This window comes from Amblyomma mixtum, chromosome 3, assembly GCF_055824585.1.
Source record: "Amblyomma mixtum isolate Tamu chromosome 3, ASM5582458v1, whole genome shotgun sequence".
NCBI classification, from domain to species: domain Eukaryota; kingdom Metazoa; phylum Arthropoda; class Arachnida; order Ixodida; family Ixodidae; genus Amblyomma; species Amblyomma mixtum.
Window position 1 is genome coordinate 35403132 of NC_143014.1, and position 23460 is coordinate 35426591.

Consider the following 23460-nt stretch of genomic DNA (forward strand, 5'->3'; position numbering starts at 1 on the left):
TCGTCCCTTGTCCGTTTTTATGCGCTGAATTCTCTACATGCTTCACCAACTAGCCCGGCAGCTCGCTCTCCTGAAGGGTCTGAACGGTTAGAGAGTTCTCGAAGTTCTAAAAACTGACATGGATATTAGCAATGACTGGCTACAAATTTCTAATTGCAACCAGTTGCCTAACTGTGACGGTTAAAAGGTTAAGAGAAATTAGTTAAGCGGCTAACTTAGTTATTCACTTGTTTTTCAAATGTCCGCCAAAGCATGCACTATTGCGCTGCGGCCTTCATACCTCAAAAAGCTTAAAAAAATTTCTGGTTCACCTTAAGATGCTGGTGCCTGCATTTATGCAAAATTAATTCAGTCAATTTATTGCTGAAACTTTGTTGCTTTCGTCCACTTCGAACAACCCATTTCAATAAAGTAAAGAGAAGTCGCTGTACTTATCCGACTCTGTATCCAATGCACCCTCCCCTTGTTTAAGGATCTGTACTGTGGAAGTGGGCTGTTGCCGAGATTTGTGTCAACATGGAACGTTTTTTAATGCAAGTGAAGACGAGTTTGGAGGGGAAGTGAAATTTTGTAGTCAATACATCTCAATACCCATATTTATCACAAATATTACATAGAGCAACAATATGGTCTTGTACATAACAAAAGCAATTAGGTCCATACTTACCCCTTTACTGCAAAGTACAATACTGAAAGTACTTCTCTAGAATAAGTGCCAAAAGGTGACCATGAAAGAAAGGTGATGATAGAAGTGCTAGGCGCCTTCCTTTCATGACCGTTTTTAGTGCTTATTTCGAAGAGTTGCAGTCGTGTACTTCAGGACCTCTTGCTTCAATACTTACTTTGTATTTCCTTTCTGTGTCGCATTTTTGTAAATAAATGAAGTGAAATCAGATGAAGTGCTTTCAAGTTGCCCATCTTGCTGCTGAAGGTGTAGCATTCAGGAAAATATCAAAACCATTAATCCTTACGAAACGTTTTCGACAATCGGCTAATGTCACAATGCACCCGCCAGCATGTTTAATGCATTAGTCTGAGCTGGCCAGCAATTCAACTGTTGATGTGTTGAACAAACCTACATGTCTGTTGGTTGAGTGGCCTTGTATGTTTTACATGAGAACACTTCTTTGTGAATCTGGTGTAGCCAAAGATCTTTTTCTGGAAATCAGTCTGGACTTAAGAAAAATGGGGCGGGGAGAGAGGAGAGACCATGATGTTTACCTCTGGGGTCAAGCAAGCTTATTTTCAGGGCACTGAGCTTGAGCTATCTGTCCCTTACAACTACTGACACTCGGTTATCTACGGCAACAAAAATATACAATAAATGGCACCTTTGGCCTTTCCACAATACCAGCCAAAAGTAGCATTCTTCTTTTACTGTGCCAAATCCTTTCACATACTGTTTTTTACTATCTTTTCACCTGAAGAGTTATGCAGCGTTTCAAATGCTTAAGCCGAATAACTTGGACCCTTATTGGTATGGGGCATCAGGGGACGAAATTTGTGAGCACGGAAGAGAAAACATCACCTCCTTGCAGAGATTCAAGATTGCTTGTTTCCAGGCTGTGCTTTGGGTCTTCTAAGGTACTACTGGTGCTTCAAAACACAAACTGTCAGTGCAAGCTCAAAGCGTAGGAAACTGTACTTCTTGCTTGCTACTATGCCCGAGCTGTAACAGTGTTGCAGGAGCCTGACAGCAAGGCCCTCAACTACTCAGACCAGTCATGAAGTCGCTTGCATATTTTCCAGAACCCCATTTGCTGCTTAATAATGGTTTTGTGATGATTTGATAACTGTTCATGATAAGACAAGACACAAGCCACAAGAAATGAGCAAGGCATGAACTCTGTCAAAAGTGTGCAGCATACCATGCAGATTTGCAACAAGGCCATGCAGTGGAGCTTTTGTTGCACCACTTAAAATCCTAAGCTCTGGATGACTGGGGACAGTTACCCTCACCACTGAGATTTGGAATGGTGGCAATACAAAACGGGCCTCACAGCAAGGCTGAAAGCGAACATGGTGGACTGAATATTTCTGATAACGTACAGTGTGGGTATTGCAGAGTGTCTTTCTTTTGCGACTACATTTGGTCGATGTGATGTACCTCCACTGCAATAGAAATCACAGTGAACATAAAATACCGATATCTGCTCATGCTCGAATAAGCACCCACCCCCCTTTTTCTGGAGATTTGGGTTTTCCTAAATAACCAAGCAAACATCCTTGTGATTTGTCCCATGTTCACGAGGAGTCCAAAAACATGGCAGAGATACATGAAGTGCCCCACATTTGGTATCTCTGTGACACCTATTGCAGAAGGTGGGGGTGCGGTGAATGCGGCAATGAGATCTTTCAGGCCATATGCCGAAGCTTAAGGTCACGCATTTTTGAAAGGATACCAAGAAAGAAGACCCCCGGAAGCCGTCGCGGAAAGAGTCCTGAATTTTGTGTCCCGAGCACGGGTGGGAGTGCCGGAAGGTGTGATACGGGAATCCTTCCAAGGACTGTGTAATAATTACCACTAGCCTGGCTGGCAGCGAGGACAAAGCTCTCTATCAATGCCTAGTAGGAGTGGGACTGCCATCTGTGCCTGAGGACAGCGGCACTCTTATCGACGAGTGCTTGAATCTCGTGTTCTGTTCGGGCTTGAAAGAATCGTTACACGGATTTAATGATGAAGATTAGCCGTGCTTTGATCACCCAGTTTTTTGCATCTTCTAATAAACTGCTCAAATTCTTCCACTGTTATATGCTATGTTTACGCAGTACCAAGCTTGCTCACATCACCCGGTGGCCCTGCCAACTTGAATGATCGGTAGTCCAACTAACTTCATCATGGGCCCATTCTGTATTTTCACACCTGGACCTAGCAAGTGCCCATCAGCCAATACTTTGTGATTATCTGCAAATTTTAGGTGGGTGCTTACTCGATATAAATTACAGTAGGAAATAAACCATCAGAAAGAACACTGGACAAGTACTGACTAGCAACTGAATTTTATTCCAGAATTATCCGCTAACTATGCTGTAACCATTTCTTGTACTAATGATTTATCGAGGGTCCCGGTGCAGTCTTTGACTTTGGGACCCTCGTCTGTACATTTATGATGTCTTGTATATTTTTTGGGGACTAATAAAGCCTAACTTACTTCTTAAAATTGACCTGTTGCCGTCGCTTACTAAATATAGTATTCTGCTTGCAAGCCAAAGGTTGCACATCTGAATCCTAATTGTAGAAACTCGTTTAAAATGGGGAACTCCAGGTTGTCAAAACAAACCTGAAGCCCCTTACTGAGGTGTCCCTCAGGGCCACATGAAGCTTTGGGATGTTAAAATCCACGTTCTTAGTGTCCATGCATCAACGTAAAGCTGTTTCTTCTGGAATAAAATTTATTTGCTAGCAGCACAGAATACAAGTTAGTTGGTAACGATCCATTACTAGAAATGAACAGCCAATAAGAATATATCACCAGAACGAACATGCGGCAGGTACTTACTAGCAGCTGAATTTCATTCCAGATTATTGTCTTTATTTCTCTATTTTCAATTTAATTCTGCTAATCAGCTTTTGTCCCGTGTTCCTCCCAGTTGTTTGTCTCCTATTTGTGTTGCTTTTCAGCAGTTATGGATCTTGAAACATCACACAAGCTTCATAAAGGCATGTATGGCACTGAGCTGTAGCGCGGACAACGCAGACCGAATGTATCTGCAGGCTTAAGTTAGGAAGCAAGATGTAATCTACTTTCAAGCCTGTATGGCTAAGATAAAATAAGGTTAGTATGGCATGACACCTGATTCTACACCATTAAATGAAAGACTTCTACAGTTCTAAATATGTTGAAGCCTGATGGTAGATGCCATGCCAAATGTGAAATAAAGGTGGACAAACAGACAATTCACAATGGGGTGCACGAGTTCAACTCTGTTATACATCATCCAGGGCCGTAATAGTGGCCTAGCTATATGTGCTACCTGTAATGTACCCTCACAAAGAATATAAAGGTTGTTTTGAACAGCTTTTTAAAGTAACAATCACACCTATTCACTTACCTTTTTTTTCACGTGCTGCCCAGCTGAATGTGATCTCTATATAAAGCTGCTAATAGTCTTTTACTGCTGTGCTAATCAATGACAGATGTTATACACAAATACACTTCTCCCAGCCAAACTGCTACTTTGTTTATTTTCTCACCTATGTGGCATTTTCGGTTGTTTAATACTACATTTTTGCCCAGTAATTACTTCTTCAGCTAGAAAGAATCAAAAATATATATTACCTGTAATGTGGCTCTATTCGTTGCTCTAAAGGTGAAACTTTTGCTTTGCACATGCTTCAGCCCTATGTTAACAGATAGCACCACAACTCTTGCCATTATTTTGCAGCATTGCCATAGACAATGTGCAGTCCTAGTTCATATTAACTGAAAAAGACATGTAGCCCACCCAAACATAGTAATAAACATCCACTGCCAAATTCCACCTCTTTGAATGTGAAAAAGCTTTCAATTTGGGTGGAGCAAGCTTTTATACCTTCCACTATGAATGATTCAACAGCCTATGAAAACAGTGCACTGCCCTTCAGGAGCAGTTGTAAACTTAACTACGCATGACACAACTGTAGTCATCTATTACATTCCGCCATTAAATCTTGATGAACCTGGAGAGTTCAGTTTGGTCGTATGGTGGTACGGCACTTCAAACAAATGCAGTGCTCCATTCATGGTACGCCAGCAGTGCAGCTCCGCCGAGCATTCAGTAGGTAGGCATGCAGTTGCCTAGCGAAGCAAAACGTGACGAGATTTTTACATGCAAACCTTGAATTTGTCCACTGATTTGTCCATAAAAATTTCCAGTTATCTCCACATGGCATAAAAATATCTTAACCAACCAAGTCATGTCTTGAGTAAAGTGTGTATGGGATAAGACAAAAACAGGTGTCATAATATCGTTGCAATGGATCCATTAAATCTGCAGAAAATTCAACACATTAATTTTAGTTGCATTCTACAGGCAGTGCAATAAGGGCTCCCTGGGTGCTGTGATATTGTTCACTGGACTGTCATGTGTGCCTCGTGCTAGCACAGTGGAAGCAGGAACAGGGCCGGTTTCTGACAGTCCAGAGAGGAGGCATTTCAAGAACTCCCTCCCCCAATGCAAAGGTCTATATTTGCTACACGCAATTAATACTCTTGCCAGAACTTGAACTTGCATGTACACTCAATCTCCTCAGCATCACTGCTGATGAAAAAATCAGGGGGGCACTTTGTTCACCAAAAGTGCAGTGAGGCGAAAGCCTTAAGCGCAGTGTAGCTGCTTGTGTCACTGATGCGTTGTTAAGACGTTAGGCTTCGTCTCTAGGAGTGAAATGCGACAGCGTCTTGAAACGCTGCCAGGGAGTCCATAGAACGCCATCGCCCGTTCGGTTGTACGCCTTGCTCGTCGGTAAATTGGTTTTTGAGGAAAGGAAATGTATCTGTCTCGCATATCTGGGTGGACACCTGAACCTCGCCCTAACGGGAAGGGAGGGAGATGGGAGTTAACGAAGACACCGTATTCACTAGACGCACCTTTGTTCATTCCAAACCATCGAGCTAACATGGCGGAGTGGTTAGCATGCTCGTCTCGCACTCTGGAGACCGGGGTTCAATTCCCGAACTCGACCAATTTTCTACTCGGTTTTATTTATTTATCTGGCATGACTAGAAGGGTTAATTAGGCAAAATGGGTAATTATGCAATCAACTAAACTCAGTCCCACTTACTTAGAGCATCACTATACGATCCCTTTAATTGGTTGTATGGTTACTAGCCAAAGTACAATTGGCCCCGTTCAAAATTCACGCACTGTGACGTCAGGACCGTTTCGACCAATTGAAAAGCGTGACATTCCTGTCGACAACTCCTGCTTACAGCGATGAGGCATTAAAGGCTTCCGCCTTAATACACTGAGTAAGGACTTTTATCACATCTCCAACTAATCAGCTATATGAACTCACTGCTTTCTGCTGAATTTGTTAACGAGTTTTGCTTTACTGCTTGTGCAAAGAACTGTGACATGCCTGAACTTGTATTATGAATGCAAATCAAAAATGACTCTAAATTAGGCAAAAGTTACAGCAAGCCCAATATATAACAGTCACAAGAATTGAAAGCATTTGCCGACAGCTAGTCACCTTATACACAAGAACTTCTGTACAATTTCTTCCACTGACTTGAAAAAATGCATTCCAATACTGTAAATATCCTGGCCTAGAAATTTAATCGTGTGTTAGTATGCAGAGCAAGCAAGCAACGAGCAATTTCATATCTAGTGAAAAAAAAAAAATAGCTGATTGCAGCATGAATGATGCGTCACATCAGCAGACAGACCAACATACTTACTGGACCATACATACTTATTTGCTGGACCAACATGTAAAATGCAACTTCTCTGCTGTGCCAGATGCAGTTCCCAGCTGCCTGACAGATGAGCTGCATCAGGAATAAAAAGCAACAAACGTAATATTTTGGCATCAGTGGCTTAATCCAACAGCTGATGGCCAACATCAAATACAGTAATTAAAAATTAATGTATCAAATGCACAAAAATAAAAAAATCTCACCTTTTAGCTAAAGAGTTAAGGCAGCGCTTACCATGTTTCTTGTGGCTGATTTTCTTACCCAACAGAGCAAAATTTTCCTCATCGTCACACTGGTAAAGATGCAAACAACCCACGACCAGTAACTTCCCACGTGGAATAACTTTGCAATACGCAGACAAAATAGCATTGCTTAGCCTCTTGAACAGCTGCATGTGACAATGGAAGATCTCAAGCTCCAGGTAGGAAAGCTTCAGCTCCAGGTAGGTGTCAGGAAAGAAGAGGTGCAATATGTCAGCAAATATTTGAGCCTTTGAAGGTTGTGACTCATCAAGAAGCTCAGGTGCATCACAGCTGTGTTGAGCCAACTAGACCACATCGTCGGCTTGATATCCAAGGGCACGATGACCAGCAGACGATGATCTATCATGTGCTTTTTACTGTGCCTCCTGATGAAGCCCCATGGCAGAGTAAGTGCTCTTCAACAAAAGCTTCACAGACGTTGAAAACTTTGCGCTGACTTACCACTGCAAGCTATCAGAAGCGTGACACAATTCACTCACTACACGCTTGAGCACATGCACAGCTGAGACCTAATTATGTGCACGACGCTTCAACTACACACTGTTCACTTCACTGCACAACACTCATGAACACCACCACACCACAGGTGACACAATATGGCCGAAACACTATAACCTGATTGATCTGTGACTTTGCCAGCTAAAAAAACTCATTTTCGTTGAACTTGGGGGATCACTGCACTTTCACTGTGGGCCACTTTGCAATGCGCAAGAAAGCACTGACAAACTAGTCGGCCACACAAAAACTTCTTGGATATTGCTGATATATCACGATGGGCCAATGGGCCTTCACCACACCCACTGACGAAGAAAACTGCTTTTGCACAAGCAGCAGCACTGCACAAAGCATCACTGCACAAGGTGAAGCCATTGGGCACATCACATATTTGAGAATCGGCACACGCCTTCACACACTAGCCACTTCACTGCTTCCGTAAAAATTCTGAAGAGCACAAATGCACATGCACGAAAGGTAGCAAACATGCCGATATCGATTCACCAAGCATTTGCAGAGAAAATGATGCATTCGGTGCTCACATCCACAGCACAGCAGAAAACACTCATCACTTGGCTTATTCTTCATGTTCTCTTCCAACCATAACACTGCACTTCACCAACCACAGAAATATATTTTAAGTTGTCCACCAGGTTGTATGCTCTCCTTCACAGCACAGCACAGTGTGGCATGACACAGCACAGCACAAAAACAATGCCCAACTTCCAATTATCAGCCGCTTTCTCATAGCAGGAGCTCAATGTCGTTGGCTTCAGGTGTACTAACTGCAGTCCCTGGGACATGACTCGTTATGTTGCACAAGGACTAACCCACACGTTGACTTGTGACATCAGTATTGGTACCAGTGGCCACCTTCAAGAAAGCCAGTGATCTGAAATGAAAAGAAATCATGACGTCTTCAATGACTGCACTGGCTTTTCACTTATGCTGCTTTATTTCATTAAACAAGATTGCTGAATTGTGTTTTAATTTCAGTACTGCTAAAAGAAATGAGAAAGAGTACACCAAAACTTGTTTTTAATCATACATAATTGAGCAGAATAGGAAACCAGCTCGAGCCAAAGGTAACAAAAAAATTAACAATCAGACAAATCGAGTTGCATAAAGTAAGCTATGCTAATTAATAAAGCTTTCTTAATAAAAATTAATTCAACAGCTGTGAGGCCGGAACAAAGAGTAAAGTTTTACTGTAAAAAATATTAGCAGTATCTAAAGCATTTGTTGTAAGAACTGCACTACCTAACATGATATAAGCAATTTAAGAAAAATATTAATTGCAGATCACATCCTTATGAGGGAGGAGGAGAAGGGAAAAAACATTATTGCAACCATAAGAGAAAATTGCTCTTAAGCTTGGCAGGGGGTTCCTCATTCCATGACTCCAGCGGCCTTGGCCACCCAGCCAACTTGCTGAACAAGTGCTTGTTGACTTGCGACAGTATTGCTAATCTGCTGTACCTCCCACTGCTCAAACAATATGTAATGCGTCTTTCAAGATTTCTGGCTTGCTTCTGTAACCCCATGAAATGTGAAAGACTGTGGGACGGCCTCCGCACCAGGGACAAGTGCTGCAATATGTTGTCAGGTACATCCTAGAATATCTGTACAAATTTGGGAAGCTGTTTGTCTGTTTTAGACTAAGAGCTACTGCATCTTCTATGCTAAGCCTCCTATGTGGTGCTGCATATGTCCTGCGGTTCAGCTGCTGTGCCTAGGTGTTCACTATTCGCTATAGTTGGACAACAGGGATACGATAATTGGAGGATCTGGTTGCCTCCCCCAGTTGGCTAACACATAGGCTAAGGCATTTGCCCTCTTGTTCCCCTCTATTCCCGCATGGCCCGGAGTCCACGTGGTCTGATGGTACTCTTCCAGCGTCGGCCCTAGTACCTGAGCCACCAGGGGGTTCTTCCATTCATAAAATTTCAACAGGCCTGCTGCGAGTCCATGATGACATGCACTTTCCTGCCAGCTCTCTCCTGCTGCTTGATGTTGATGACCAACACTTCTGCTATGGTTTCTGCCACAGCTGGGGTTTCTGACGCAGCCTTGACGGACGCTGCAAGGATCAACGAGTGTTTGTAGAGCTTGGCAGCTGCCATGAATACGCCCCTTTCCGGGTATGCCGCCACATCCGCATACATTCGAAAATCACATGGGTCCCTTTGGAATTGATTCCTCAGATGTGCAACTCTTGCCTGCTGTCTAGCTGCCTTTGTGAAGTTCATGACTCATGTGATTCAGTATGGGTCTCATCTTGATGTGCCCCCTGACTTCCGCGGGAAGAGGTCGTTGCCCCTCCAGGACTCGCAGCTCCTCTACTATGCCTGTCCTATGGAGAATGGCTCTACCAGCTACTGTGTTCTGCAACCTGGTCTTCTTTTGCGAGGCCAGAACCATGTCCGACAGCTCGGCGAAAGTACTGTGAGTTCATAAGCTGCTAACCGCTCATTCGAGGTGGTGACTGGGTGACTGAGTGCGATCTTGTACGTGCCCGTAATTCTCGACATGGCTTTCTTCCTTCTTGTTGAGTGAGTGATATGGCAGGCCGTATGTCACCCAACTGATCGCCAGGGCCTGGATGACACGCAGAGTGTTCTCCTCTCTCAGGCCCTTGCGACGTCTCGTTATTCACTTGATCATTCTTGATATCTGGTTCGTAGCAGATTGTAGTGTTTGTATGGTGTACGATGCACTCAGGCTGCTTTGGATTCAGAAACCTAACCTTCTGATCCTATCTGTCTCCTTGATCTTCTGCCCCTCTATGTAGAGGTTTATGGACCTGGGTGACTTGTAGTTTCCGCCGTGCACTCGGATCACCTCCGATTTTTTTTGGTGCACACTGCAATCCGGTCCTTGAAGGGCTCCCTCGTGCAAAAAGAGACCACCCTCAAGGGGGGGACGTGACTTTCAAATCACGAAAATCTCGAAAGAAATCGAATCTTATGGTGTCTTCGACTGGTCGTTTCAGATCGCTCTAGAGCGCTCTGAGATGCAGCCGCACGTTCGGCTGGTCGAAATCAAGCGCTCTGACTACATTCGGCTGGTTCTTTCAGAGCACCCGCCTCCAGCTCAGAGCGCTCTGAGGCGCTCCGAGAAAAAAGTCGGAGCGGCCCCGAGATGTGTTCACGTGACAGAGCCACTTCCGCCGTTTCGCGGAGACGGATGCGAAGCCAGGGTAGCCAGGGCACATCACGACCGGTCTGGCGAGGCATTCTTACGCATCCGTAGAAGCAAGTTTTGGCGCTTTAGGTATTAGACGCAGTTAAAACGTCCCTGCTGTGTGGCTCTGTGAGAGGAAATGTCGAAAAGCAGACGAATCATTAAGCTGGGTACGCCGTCTGTGTTGCTGTCACATCTGGGGGCTGCCGCGGCATATCCAGAGTGGTACAACGGGACACTAATTTTTTTTTTTTTTTTCGACGCGAGCCGGAGACGAAGAACTGCTGGTGCAGCGATACAGGTTCAGCGGTGACGGCGGCGTGGGCAGTGCAGACTGTGTGATTGCTGTCGTTGACACCAGCCGCAGCGGCAGCGCCACTGCGGTGTGGCGATTCCCGAAGTTAGGTCCTTTCCCTCCTTCTTGCGCTTTCGCTCTGAAAACTTGCTGGCCATTCGGCTTGACCGGTCTCGCTGTGCGCTCGGAGCTAGAGCGGCTCTCACGTTGCCAAATCCGAACCGGATCGTGGGAGCGACCAGTCGAAGACACCATTAGAAAACACCAATTTTGTATCTATAAGGTCTTTCTAATTATGTCCCAAAAGATTTCCCTGAAAACAGTCTGGAAGTGACTTTAAAAAATGTTTTTTGTGACTGTAGGTAGCAAAAACTGGCAGTGGCTTAGCTCAGCTAGGCCAGGATAAACATAGCAAAAGCAGTTTCATCTACTGACATTTCAGTAGTGACATGCCGTCGCTGTCGCTCAGCAGCTTGGTGGTGTCTCTTCGCGAGATGTTCCTCTCGTTCTTCGGGCGTCTCGGCCGCCCGCTTAGCATTTCTCGCCTCGTTTCCACGCTGTCAGCTGACCTTGTACCATGCGATGACTTCTGGATTGGAAGACTCAATTTCACGCAGCCTGCACTGCTGCCGTGACGAGCACGGTCGCTCGCCTTCTTGCATGGTGTGCGTCTGAGGAGCGAGCACATCTCTTCTGACTTATATTCCACCTTCGCGGCACAACTCTGCGCATGCGCCATAGCACTATGTCAAGTGCACAGCTCTGGTTATATATACCCTATACCTGATGTCAGAACTGTGAACTGAATCACGTGACACAACGTGATTACCATGTGGCTTTCTTACTGCCTTTGCCGACAAATTGCATGGTCAAAATTCAATGTCAAAGTTCAAGATCATTCAAGGTCAAAGGTATTCCACTAAGTGGACACCACATGGTTCGGTATATGCGCACAGCCATGACTTATCTCAAGGTCGTTTCAAGGTCATTCGGAGGCTCATAGCAAATGCATCAAAGCTGTAGTAGTGTAGCTTTCGCTAAAGAAAAAAAAAAAAAAGCCGAGCACGGTGGCAACTGCTACCACCCCGTTTCAAAAGAGACGGTCCTATCTTCCATCCATCCAGCCGAAAGGGAGGAGGGATAAGGAAAAGGTAGGGCCGGGCTTTCATGGCCCATGTTCCAGGCAAGTAATACAAAAATTCAGCAGAGACACTTAGGACTGCTTACGTGTGGGAATGCGAAAGCAAACAGTTTTTATGCGGCTGAGTTTCTTTCATTAAGTTCTTTTTGCGAGTTGGCTCGTCTGCATGGTTTGTTGTGCAAGAAGACTGGCACACGTTCGAAACTTCGAGCTGCACTCACTGTAGTCAAGGCCAAACGTGCTACGGGAGGAGCAGATGAGAGGGGGATCTGTCAGATGGCTTCACTACGCGTGCGCCGCTTTTCCTTCTCGCCTGCCGGCCTCCCCCACGAGTCTGAGCAGCACCTTCCTTCTAGAGTGGGATCGCCCGCACACCGAGTCAGTGCCCTGACATCACCCTATATGCATGCGCCATCTATCAGTGCAATGCGTGCACGTCACTCGCAGACTGGCATGATGACGTCATCTTTTAGTGCGAAAGCACTATTCCAGACATACCAATCCAGATCAAGAATCGTGCAATCTTGAGCTCTGTATAGCCAATGGGAGGAGGCCGTCGCACCATCTAGGTCATGTACCCGTGCACCAGATTGTGAGCAAACTGACCACCGTGGTAGGTGGCAGATAAATTATAGATTTGTCGTGAGAAGTTGCTTGAGAGGAGCAACATGGGTTGCACAATCCCTATGTGTGGCTGTGATAGAAATTGATATAAACAACCACCTGTCAGTGCAGTGGGGCATCGCTTAACCGCTGCACTACTGCGCTAGTAGTGGTACGAGGGCTCACCGCAATCTATGAATGTTAAGTAGAGAATGACCAATTCTGCATATATAGGCATTAACCCACTAAAGCCATTGCGTCATACCTATAAAGGGGCCATGACAGCCTATTTTCATGCATGCCATGCTTATTTCATTTAATTCCCAACATGTTAAATTACAATTCCACAAAGTTTCAGTTGATTCTGTGCAGTATATATTTTTTAAATTATTTTTTTTTTTCATTTCTTTTGCGAACTGCTTGCTGGTCTGGCAACCTCTAATTTCTGACGTCACAAGGGCATACTCGCCTCGCGTCGCAGCTACCCGGAAGTAACTCGTGGGCCGCGTCGTTGCCGGGGACGGGGAGTAGGGGGCTTCCTTATCTGGCGGAAAATAAAGTTGTTATCATCATCATCATCATCGCCCCGCGTTGCGACAGTCTTTAGAATGTGCTAGACTGGCAACCAAATGCCAACGTGTTTCGTGCCGGGATGTACCAGCGGGTACCGGCGCAACACGGAGAAGAGGCACTTCTTTTCTCCGCCGACCGATCCAATTCTCCTTGCAAAATGGTCGAGAGCGATACCCCGTGCAGACAAGGTGTCGGGGAAAACATGTAAAGTGCGCGACGCCCACTTCCAAGAAGGGGACATTGGAGGTCCTATAAGCATGTAATCAACGAAGAAGTGATTGAAATCGAGCGCGGTGTATGGTCTCTAAGGGGTGATGCAATTCCTACCATATTTCCTAATCTCCCGCTGTACTTCTCCTCAAATCGTAAACGGCGAAAATCTCCCAAAAAGAGAGCAACCGTCTCAAGCAACGCAGAGGCAACGCAGAGCGACGCTGCAGAAGATATCGAGCGAGGGATACCAGAGTCCGTGCAAATCAGCTACTTGCATGTTAATGAGCTGGTGGAGAAGAGCGCTTTTTTGAGGTTACCTCGTCAGTGGAGATCGGCAGCTCTTGAAGATGAAAATGGGCACCGATCACAGATTGTTTCTTTACAAGTCAGGATTGGAGGCAGATGTATATTCAGTACTCAAGCGTAAGACATGAGTTATGTTGTATCTGCCCGCGGAAAACTGGTGCCGACGCTGCCCATGGATTTGGCAATCACTTCAATAGAAGACGTAGAGGCAATTGTGCAGATTGTACAAACTATGCAAGCCTGTCATGGTTCCACCTCTAGCAGGGGAGGAACTGTATACCACAAGCAGTGCAGAGTTCTGACTGAGGCAGGAAAAGGAGTCTGTATAAAGTGTGCGAAAATGACGAAGAACCTCAAAAGAAGAACTGGACTCAAACTCAAGAAAAAGGTGCGCCAATTGCAGCACCTGTTTTGAGGAAGAGGCTCATTCGTGCCGCTGCAGCTCGGGAGCAAAAGAAGAAATAAATTAGCCAACTCCGTGAAAAACTGAAGAAAGCATTTTCAACAAGTCTAGGTAGAGTGTGTGAGGAGTTTTAATAAACTATAATATGCTAATGAAACTCCACTAAAGACGTGTGTGTGATTTTTTTATTCTATAAGTACTAAAGACGTGTGTGTGATTTTTTTTTATTCTATAAGTATTTACCAGGGGCAGCAGAAAAATGTCAGCATGATATCTATCGGGCAGCTCTCTATATGTGCCTTGAAAACTAAGAAGTCGCTTTATGGAACCTCTCGAGACTAGTCTGGAGGGTTCTTCTAATCTTTAATAAAATCGAGGCAGACGTTCAGGCTTTGCAACTTCAATTATTGTTAAATCTTGTCTTGCTCAAATTCGCATTTGGAAAGCAAGAGTAAAAATTACTCGCGACCAACGGGATTGATACAGAGGGGCAAGGTCACCGTTCAAGCGCAATGCGATGGAAACGCCGCATTCTACAGACGCACGAAAGCGACTATTCTGCCCAAGACGAAACGTAATCACTGATGCCCATCTTTTTCTAAAGCACTGGTCGCTTCTACGCACACGTAGTTTAACTATTTAAACTTACGAAGCGCAGATAATGACGCCACGAAGCGTGAGCAACGTCTTCGGTTGTTTAAACGCCGTGCGGAGGACAGCGGAACGGTACGCGTCTGTAGCAGACGACGCACTTCCTCAGGCGCAAACTTCGACAGCAGCGCCGCGGCGGCGGGCGCGGCGGCGGGCCGCATGCTCCCTGTTGGCGCGGCGAGGAGATGCGGAACTGAAAAGGATCTATAAACGATGGTTGCAATAGCCCTCGCTTGCGTTGGAACGAAAGCAAATATCATAATTAGCGATAGCAAAACGGCCATCTAGAATTTTGGCAAAGGAAGGGTCTCGAAAGCCGCGCTTTCTTTCCATTGCCGCTCGTACCCACTGGCGCTTATCTTGGAACCAAGCATATCGCGAAGCCCTGTCTTGGGCAGCACGAAAGGCCCGAAGCGGGTGATGTTTCTTACAAAGCACGGATGAGAGCGCTGTACTCGCGGCGCATCCGGGCGCACGGAGCGCACTGTCACGTGGTATTTTTTAAACTCCGCGGGCGCTCGTTTTTCCCGAATAAAAACGGCCACGCTAAGTCTATCTCGTTGGAAGTGCCTCAGTTGGACGATATTTGTGGAGCTCCAGAACTTTCCTATTGATGCCTGAACGTTTCAAGCTATATTTAAAAAGTTATTTTATTTATCTCGACTAATTATTCAAATAGGAGGAGCGAAAAAATGGTACTGTAACTTTAGATAAACCTTAACAACATCCACGCAATTTCAGTTCTGAAGAACACTTAGTTTTTTTATAAATCTCGGTTCAAGTTAGCTGGGACACCCTGTATATCGTTCGCCATTTATTTCTCAACAACAAAGCACGCAAAAATGTTGTACAAATAAAATAAAATGTCAATAAAAAATATTTTCCGTTTTTTTTTTTTTGGAATACGGAAGTCCGTACCCCCCTCCCCAGAACCAATCTCTGGCCGTAACTACGTACCGACCGTAACTACGTACGTTACTGTTATCGCTTTGCGGCACCAGTCACTCATATATGAGGGACGGCTGCTACTTCGGTCGTCCACGAAAGTACAGGGGACGAGAGACCACGCTGTACGCATTGCAGTAACGATAGCAGACGCCGTCGCTCCGTGTATTCACTTGTGACGTCACGAGAGCATTCAATATATGGCGGTCGAATTTTTTTTAAATATTCAGCGCGTCCAGGGCACCCAAATTTTGGAAGTTGAATCATAGCTAGGGTATTGTATTAGCTACTGAGGTACAAAACTGCAATACGAAGTACGACCATATCATGGCCCCTTTAAAGACCCCAAGGTGGTCGAAATTATTCCGGTGCCCTCCACTACGGGACCTCTTTCTTCCGTTCTTTCACTCCTTCCTTTATCCCTTCCCTTACGGTGCGGTTCGGGTGTCCACCGAGATATGCGAGACAGTTACTGCGTCATTCCGTTTCCTCACAACCAGCTTTCAAATTAGCAGGAAAATCAAGTGGCCAGAACCACGAACATCGTCTGAACATGTGGAAACGCTTGCATCGGCATGCGTAGGAATATTTGTAGTAAATCACGTGAAAACGGGACAAGCGCGTTTTGATTGCCACCTGTACTACTTCAAGCCCAAAGGCCTTCCAAGTGAAAAGTGCAGCGACCCGGCTGCGGTCACCACCTCCCCGCGTCGCAGCAGCTGTTCCCCCTCTCACAGCTGCATTTGCCTCTGGTTCATTTAATGCGATAAATACTGCAAAGGAAAGCTACTGCGAGCGAGTCTAATGCAATTCAAAGCGTGAAGGAATGGGGCTGCCGCGCAAGCGGCGCGGCGGACTGCAGCTAAGATGGCGGCTTCGTCGCTTCCGGTAAGCGCGCGCATGCGCAATGCGATTTGTGAAATGGTCTAGTCGACAACGGTCTTCGGTGGACTGCGGACCGGATCGGCTAAAAACTGTTCGCACCTCGCATTTTTTGCCCACCTCATTCTCTTCTCTCATGTCGGGATCTACGCGTCGAAAAGGCGTTTCATTTGTGGCGTTGAGGGCAGTCTTCCGCCCCACACTCCCACACCGCAGGAAATGACGCAGTATCTGTCTCACATATCTCGGTGGACACCTGAACCGCGCCGTAAGGGAAGGAAGGTGGGAGTGAAAGAAAGAAGAGAGAAAGAGGTGACGTAGTGGAATAATTTCAACCACCTATAGGATCTTTAACGTGCACTGATATCGCACAGCACACGGGCGCCTTTTGCGTTCCGCCTCCATCGAAACGCGGCCGCCGCGGTCGGGTTCGAACCACACCGCGGATGTAGCGTCTTCACCCGCTAACCGCGTAGGAATTCATGCTTGAGAGAACAAAGGGCCGGGGACGACAAAGCGTATACACGTGTGCCGTTTATTGCTCTTGCGAATACAGTAATACACAGGGCGGGCCAGCTAGCTACAAAAACGTCGAGACATTCGTCGGAAGTAAAATTAAGGCTACGTAAGAAGGGCATCCGACCAATAGCGTAAATCGCGGGGGGGGGGGCACAGCTAAGGCTTCTCTAGACACAACATGCGAGCGTCGCCCCCTGTGATTCGTCCCGGGACTACACGGTCGACATCGAATGATACGAGCAGCACACGCAACACAAGGAAGCCACGGGAGCGAGGAGGTCTCTTCCCTTCCGCAGCATTATTGGCTCAGCTGAATCAGATGTCCAAAAAACAGTGCTATCATAATTACGATCTGCCAAGAATCAAAGGACATGCCATGACTACGTGTGATTGTGTTTGATTTAACTCCAAGCCTCTGTTTTTCTGGCATCGAGTGAATCTATGGTTGAGGCAGATGTTTAAGGGTAGTAAGGGCACCGCGCAAATTCTCGAAGCTTTCTTCGGGGTCTTTCTTTTGTTCAGACCTGGCGAACGTTTTAACAGTGCGCGAGACAGGCGCTGACGGATGTGACTACAGTTACCGCGCCATTTCCTTTCCTGAAAACCAATTTTCAATTTTCAACAGACATCTGTGTAACAGTTGAAAAAGTTGCAGAAAGCAAGAAGCGCAACATTAGGTTCGTACCAGCGACGTGTGCCTACTCAAGCTGGGCACAATTGAAAAAAAAAATCGGGTTGTAAAAAGAGCACTGCATGCCATTCCCTCTATCTCAAGCCGCTATTACCACATACAGAACCGCACCCTTCTCACCCTTTCTCAAGGCCTGTTTACATGAACTCGATAGAGTCGAGTCGAGTTTGTTTGTCGGGTAAAAAAACTGTTGTCGGGTCGATGTAAACGCTGTCGGGTCGAGTAAAGTAAGCAGCAGAGCGAGTAGAGTTAACTCGCCTGCAAGGGGTAGGTAAACTCGCTTGACCCGCCTGTCTAAAAGCATCGAGTCGAAGAGTCGGGTTAGAGGGAGGGGAGAGGATAAATGCGGCCGCTCACCCTCCACCACGCAATTTGCACGCCCGTGCACCCTGTACTCTTAAAAACCTTGCGCGGCGCAGCACCCAACATTTATTTCTATTTCAATATCATGTATTTGTACATAGTGCATATTGCCACCCTACCCCTATCATTTCTTCTATCGCTCCCCCCCTCTTTCCCTCTCCCTGTTCTTTTATTCCCGCTAGCCGCAGCTCAGGTGCTTCAGGTTTCGATGGCAGATGCCGCGGCTAGCAACATCTATTCCTTCCATTTTTATTATTATTTTTTTATTTTGTATTACCAATAAATAGCCAATAACAACAACACGCAGTCATCGAGTTGGGCTGACCTTGCTCAACTCCATCCCATAACTCGACCCGCCGCTGTTGGGCTCATGTAAATTAAGGCACATGGGATAGCGTGCTTTGAAGTGCGCATGCGCCAAACGCTATTTCATATAGAAGCTTAACGTACACTCGCGTTCCCGAGTTTATCGTGCGAGACTTGCGTACGTTCAAACATCGTTTTCAAAATGGTGGCCCCTTCGAAGCAAGACCCCTTGCCTCGGGCTGAATTCGTCGTTGTTACGCCGTTTTCTGTACGTTCACTGGCCGTAAATGGGCCACTGGGCTTTCGTTTCGTCTGATCTCGCCTATAACAAAACATAGGAGCGATAAATTCGCTATCTTTTTTATTTTGATCGACGATTCTAGTTCTAAGAGGAGCGTCGGTTTGCTAACAAAAATAGTTGCCGTTCTAACAACCAGATGGTGCCGCTGAGATGAGCTTATCGTTGCGTCCTCGTTTGCATACGCTGAACTAAAAATACGAATGAGACAAATGGCAATAATAAGCAAGAGTGTCAGGCACGGAGACACGATCTCGCCAATGCTGTTCACCGCCTGTTTACAGGAGGTGTTATGGATAATACCTAAGTAATGTGCGATTCGCTGATGGCATTGCCTAGTCAAGTCACTGAGGACATGAACTGCAAATTATGATCAATGAGTTACAGCCGTTATTAAGCGTAAAATGCTTTTAGCTACAGTCTTCGACTAACTCGGGCGAAGATCGCTAGGGAACCGCGGCGAACTGGCGGGAGAGCATCAAGCGACCTTTCCGAAACCTTCTGTCCTTATGATTATTAATTTGGCACACGCGAAAGCCACCGGCGTGCCGGCAGCGGAAGCGCTCTGTACGATCTTTCAAAGTCTGCTATATTAGGGCGACGATCGGGTTTCCCGCGGCAGCGATTCCATCTTGACACCGCGCGGGTTTTGCTCATCGCTAGCAAGAGGGGCGCCCACGCACACACAAAGTGAGGGCAGCGGAAAGAGGGTGGCTCTGGGCACGCAGTGCTACGCCGGTAATGCAAAGCACTTCATTCTCACATCTGGCCTCGACGACGAGAGACACGAGAATAGGGAAGGCTAGTAAAAGTCCCTCTTCCAAGCAGCCCAGCAGTACATCCTGCTCGCTCACACAAAACATGAACAGCAGCACGTCGTTTGAAGCCGAAGGAACTTGCATTTAGAATACTCTCCGCCCAAGAAACAGGGGCTTGTTGCTGCAAAGGTGACGTGAAAGGCGATCTATATGTGCTTGGAATTATGCAAACTAATGAAAAGCAAGCAGAAAAGTCGCGTGGGAGGCTCTGAATCCTCTCTGGCTCGCATGGAAAAGTAGCAAGGGAGAATATCTGCTGAGAATGTGAGCACATGCGAAACGCGGGGAAGTAAATGGAGGGCGAAACAGATGACGAAAGTAAAAAGAAAGAAAAGGATACCAGGAAAATTTAATTTAAAAAAAGTGACACAAACCGAGTGCACAGAAAAACGAGCGAACAGCTGAAAAACAGCGAGCAGTAGTGGGGTACAAAAAAATATCTTATAGGTTATTAATGGAACTTTAACCCAGAACCCTCTCTGTTCTTTACCGAGAGCATGACCAAGCGATTCTTAACTTCAGCTCCTTTCTAATGGCAACATAGTGAGACAAAGCTATACTCGTATTCCAAGTGCAGTGTGGCGCAAAACTGTTCCAGTGATGGCTTTATTTTCAACTTTTTTTTTTTACTTCGCCAAAAGAATGGAGCCAAATGTGGCCTTCGATCCCATCATGCATTTTTTGCACGAAGCAAGACACCTGATCATAAATGCTGGCTTTCATAGGTAACGCTAGCTCATGTGCAAGCGCGCCCACGTGTACACATACAAGCCGCAATGTGCACAGGCACCGTTCCTCGAATCCAGCAGCTGCTGTCAGCTCTTTCTTCCTTGCGCGCTCTGGGCAACTGTGATTCGGTGTGTACCGTAGCAAGATTTTAAAATGACACTTTTACTGTGTAGTGCCAAAGTTTGCAAAGTTTGTGCTTTCTGAGTACTGCCGATCTGAGAATTCACTACGGAGCCCAAGTTGCGCATTCATGGCTGGTGAATGCATGTTCTCTGCTCGTTCACACATCATTTATCAAGAATACAAAGGCCACCAAGTTTTGTTACGGGGCTACTTAAAGGGAATCATGTAGCGTATGTCCAAGAGGTTAAGACAATAGTTCGCACTGCTGAGAGTGAGCACCGTGGCCGAGAGGTTTTGAGCGCAGGAGGTGCAAGCGGGCCACAGTGCAAATAAATTTTTGACAAAGGCTGCACTTCCGCGTACCAATAAGTGCAGGTATCGGTAAAATGCGAGCGCTAGACAGTGTTATTAAATGAACAAAACAGGTAACTTCATCGAGCGTGCTAATTAACATAATAGTGTATTCAAGACGGCCGTCTGAAAACCCAAGCATGGCGTCTCGGTGGCACCGTTCCACCCATGAGTGTCCTTTTGTTCACTACTCTATTTTGCCCAGTAGGAAGCGCTATCGCACTCCACACGACCTCTTAATGTCCAGCACGCATTTCTAAGTGCATATGACACACACACACGTGAGCATGTGCATGGTGAGCAGCCAGACCATTCATCACCAGACCTATATCGCAGTCAGACGCCTCATACCTTTTGCTAACACAGTTGAAGAGCGTATTATAGTCTCTGCTGTAGACTTCCGACATTAAACTTGGCAACGAACGGTGCACGCACGACTTTTTCCAAGTATGAATGTATATGCTGTAATTCGTTTTGATTTGAAGGCCTCGGAATAAACGTGTCGTGGAAAAATAATGCGTTGCTTTAGGGACGCTGCCCTCCCCAGAGCAAGCCAGCACGTTGCTCACAGGTTAGAGTTCCATAGACCGTAATGCAGGATCGAAGTGCATCTGATTGACATGCGCGATTTCGTTTCCGTGGAAACAAACGAAAAATTCTAATTCTTCACAAACAAGGCGGCTCCTCACCACGTAGTTGACTTCCACGCCGAACTCGGTTGCGATGATGCTGGGTTTCTTGGAGCACTCCTGCATTAGATGAGCCAGGGGGGCAGAGAAGACGCAAAAACTGCAGCGTCTGACTCGGCGAAGCACTGCTGACAGGCAAACCGGCGCGACAATACAGAGATCACAAAAAGCGGGTAATGGCGTCGGGCTCCTTGACCAGGCTTTCCGACGTCTTCAGTGTCCCTACATAGTCGCCAGGAAAATCCCCAACATGGGCCTCTTTGTCCCTTTCCCATTTACGTACGTATCGCGGCAGCGATGAGATATACTCTGCTGCGCTTGATGCAGTATGGCTATTTCGACATCAAAATAATTATTGTTTAAAAAATAATTAGCCACATCATACCAAGATGATGGGACCTTAACGATGTGGTGCCGCGTGTTTGTCCCCCAACCTGGTGAAACGCTCGCTACATGCTCCTTTTTCTTTAACAGTTCACTGTCTGATGTAGGGAATTGGCTACCTACATAGTTGAACCAATTATATTTCGTAGTACTCTGGTATTCCGCTGGTATTCTACTGGTATTTGAGTACTGCAGCTGTCATCAACAATTAAGCTGCGGAAGGCATCGCCCGCTTCACGAACTCGCCGTGCCGCGCGGCTTCGACTCTGCTGTATGCAGTTGCAAGCTTGATGGAGTTGGTGGCTCGTTACGTTGCTCATTTCCTAAGAACTGTAAACGCTAAAACTCCAACCGCACTTTCGCGACAGCTTCATCGGTCCACGAACATGGCGGTGAAGCATGTACCTGCGCTCAACCGCCAACACTTCGGCGATTACTTGCACGTGCTTCGAGCGTCGTCCTGCTGCTTTTGCACAACTGCGCTTTCCTTCGTACCGTATACCCCTACAAGACCGCACCTCCAGCAAAAGCAACTGCCACAATTTTCGTTCCCAATTTAACGAGGCTACAGACTTGTCTGCCGCCGTATGCGACGTCTGAAATCGTGAAAACATTGCACATCCACGGATGCATTTCGAAGCAGAACGGTTGTCGCTTGTAGGGTATAGCGTTTTCCGTTAGAACCGAAAATCGTTTCTGTGAGCACGCCTTATTTTTTTAAAGTACGGTTTGAAATAGATGTCAGCATTCGAAACGCACAGCTAGGTTGATGGGTTTTGCGAGCCAAAGCAATGATGTAACAGCGACGGCTGCCTGCTGGTTGGAGAGCGAGTGCTCGATGTTCCCTTGACGATAAAGGGTATTATACAGCCACGCCGTGGTGGGCGACCACCTTGTCACCGAATCTAATTTGTTGTGCTATTGGCGCGTCTTTATACCTCTTCCGACAGCTATGCCATTTATATTTTCCCAGATTTAAAAAAATAGTTATGGGAGCTGCACAAACATGCAGCATGCTGGTGCCTGTTCCACGAGATAGTTACGGTAGCTGAACAAAAACATTACCAGCAGGGTCGTTTGAAGGGACACACACAAGTTTTGTGCCCTCACCATGTAATGCACACTACTAGTCTATTTATAACCCGAAATTTTCCTCCTACCAGAGAAAAGAGCAGTACAGGAGCCAGAAAGAGTACCTTGCAAAGAGGTGGACTGAAAAGGCACAGTGTTTGGCATTCGTTCCCTTCGGCACAGCAAAAGGAATGTGCCCTACGTCGTTGAAAGTTTCCTTTCAGACATGAAACGGCTCCCATCCAAATATCTTTCTGAATTCCCTCTTCTGGCTGCTCATGTTCAAATCAGTAATCAAACCATCCAAAACTCACACGTATAGCCCATTTTCATATTTAGTCACCAATCTCACAGCAACCGATTTGTTCTTAATTTTAATCAGCCAAACTGCATTCCTTTATTCTTTTTTTCTTACTCAAAAAAAGTGGGTATGTGCCATTAACTCTTTGAGGACAACAATTATAAGTCCACTGTAAACCACCATCTCTTTCATCTACAAAACATTTCGTAGTTTTAAAACAAATTTCTACTCTGGACAAAACAATTTGCACAAATGTTTGTTTCTTTAAGATAAAAGAGAAACATTAAAATGCATATTATATATGTTGGTGAATGTCTTGTGTCACAAGTAAAAAAAAACTCAAAAGATATGTGTTAAAGATTTTATTTGGCCAGTGAAAACCTAGCTTCCTCTCAATATACAGCTAGACCTATGCTGCATATATCTGAATGCCACTGCCAATGCATTTCAAACTGTAGTGCAC

The 23460-nt window shown here is 45.9% G+C and overlaps 1 protein-coding gene across 3 annotated transcripts in view; it reads right to left on the reverse strand.

Moving 5' to 3' along the window:
• Positions 1 to 21593, reverse strand: part of LOC149349643 (uncharacterized) — a 49692-nt gene extending 28099 nt beyond the window's left edge. The window contains exons 1-3 of one of the 3 annotated variants that reach the window (XR_016290141.1): positions 21242 to 21570; positions 6636 to 8051; positions 26 to 6473 (exon numbers count right to left, since the gene is read on the reverse strand). The gene's annotated coding sequence lies outside the window, so the exon portion shown is untranslated. Of the gene's footprint in view, positions 1 to 25; positions 8052 to 12850; positions 12926 to 21241 lie in introns of those variants that run through there. The other 2 variants (XR_016290140.1, XM_089578673.1) reach the window with 2 other exon arrangements.
• Between the last annotated feature and the right edge of the window lie 1867 nt (positions 21594 to 23460).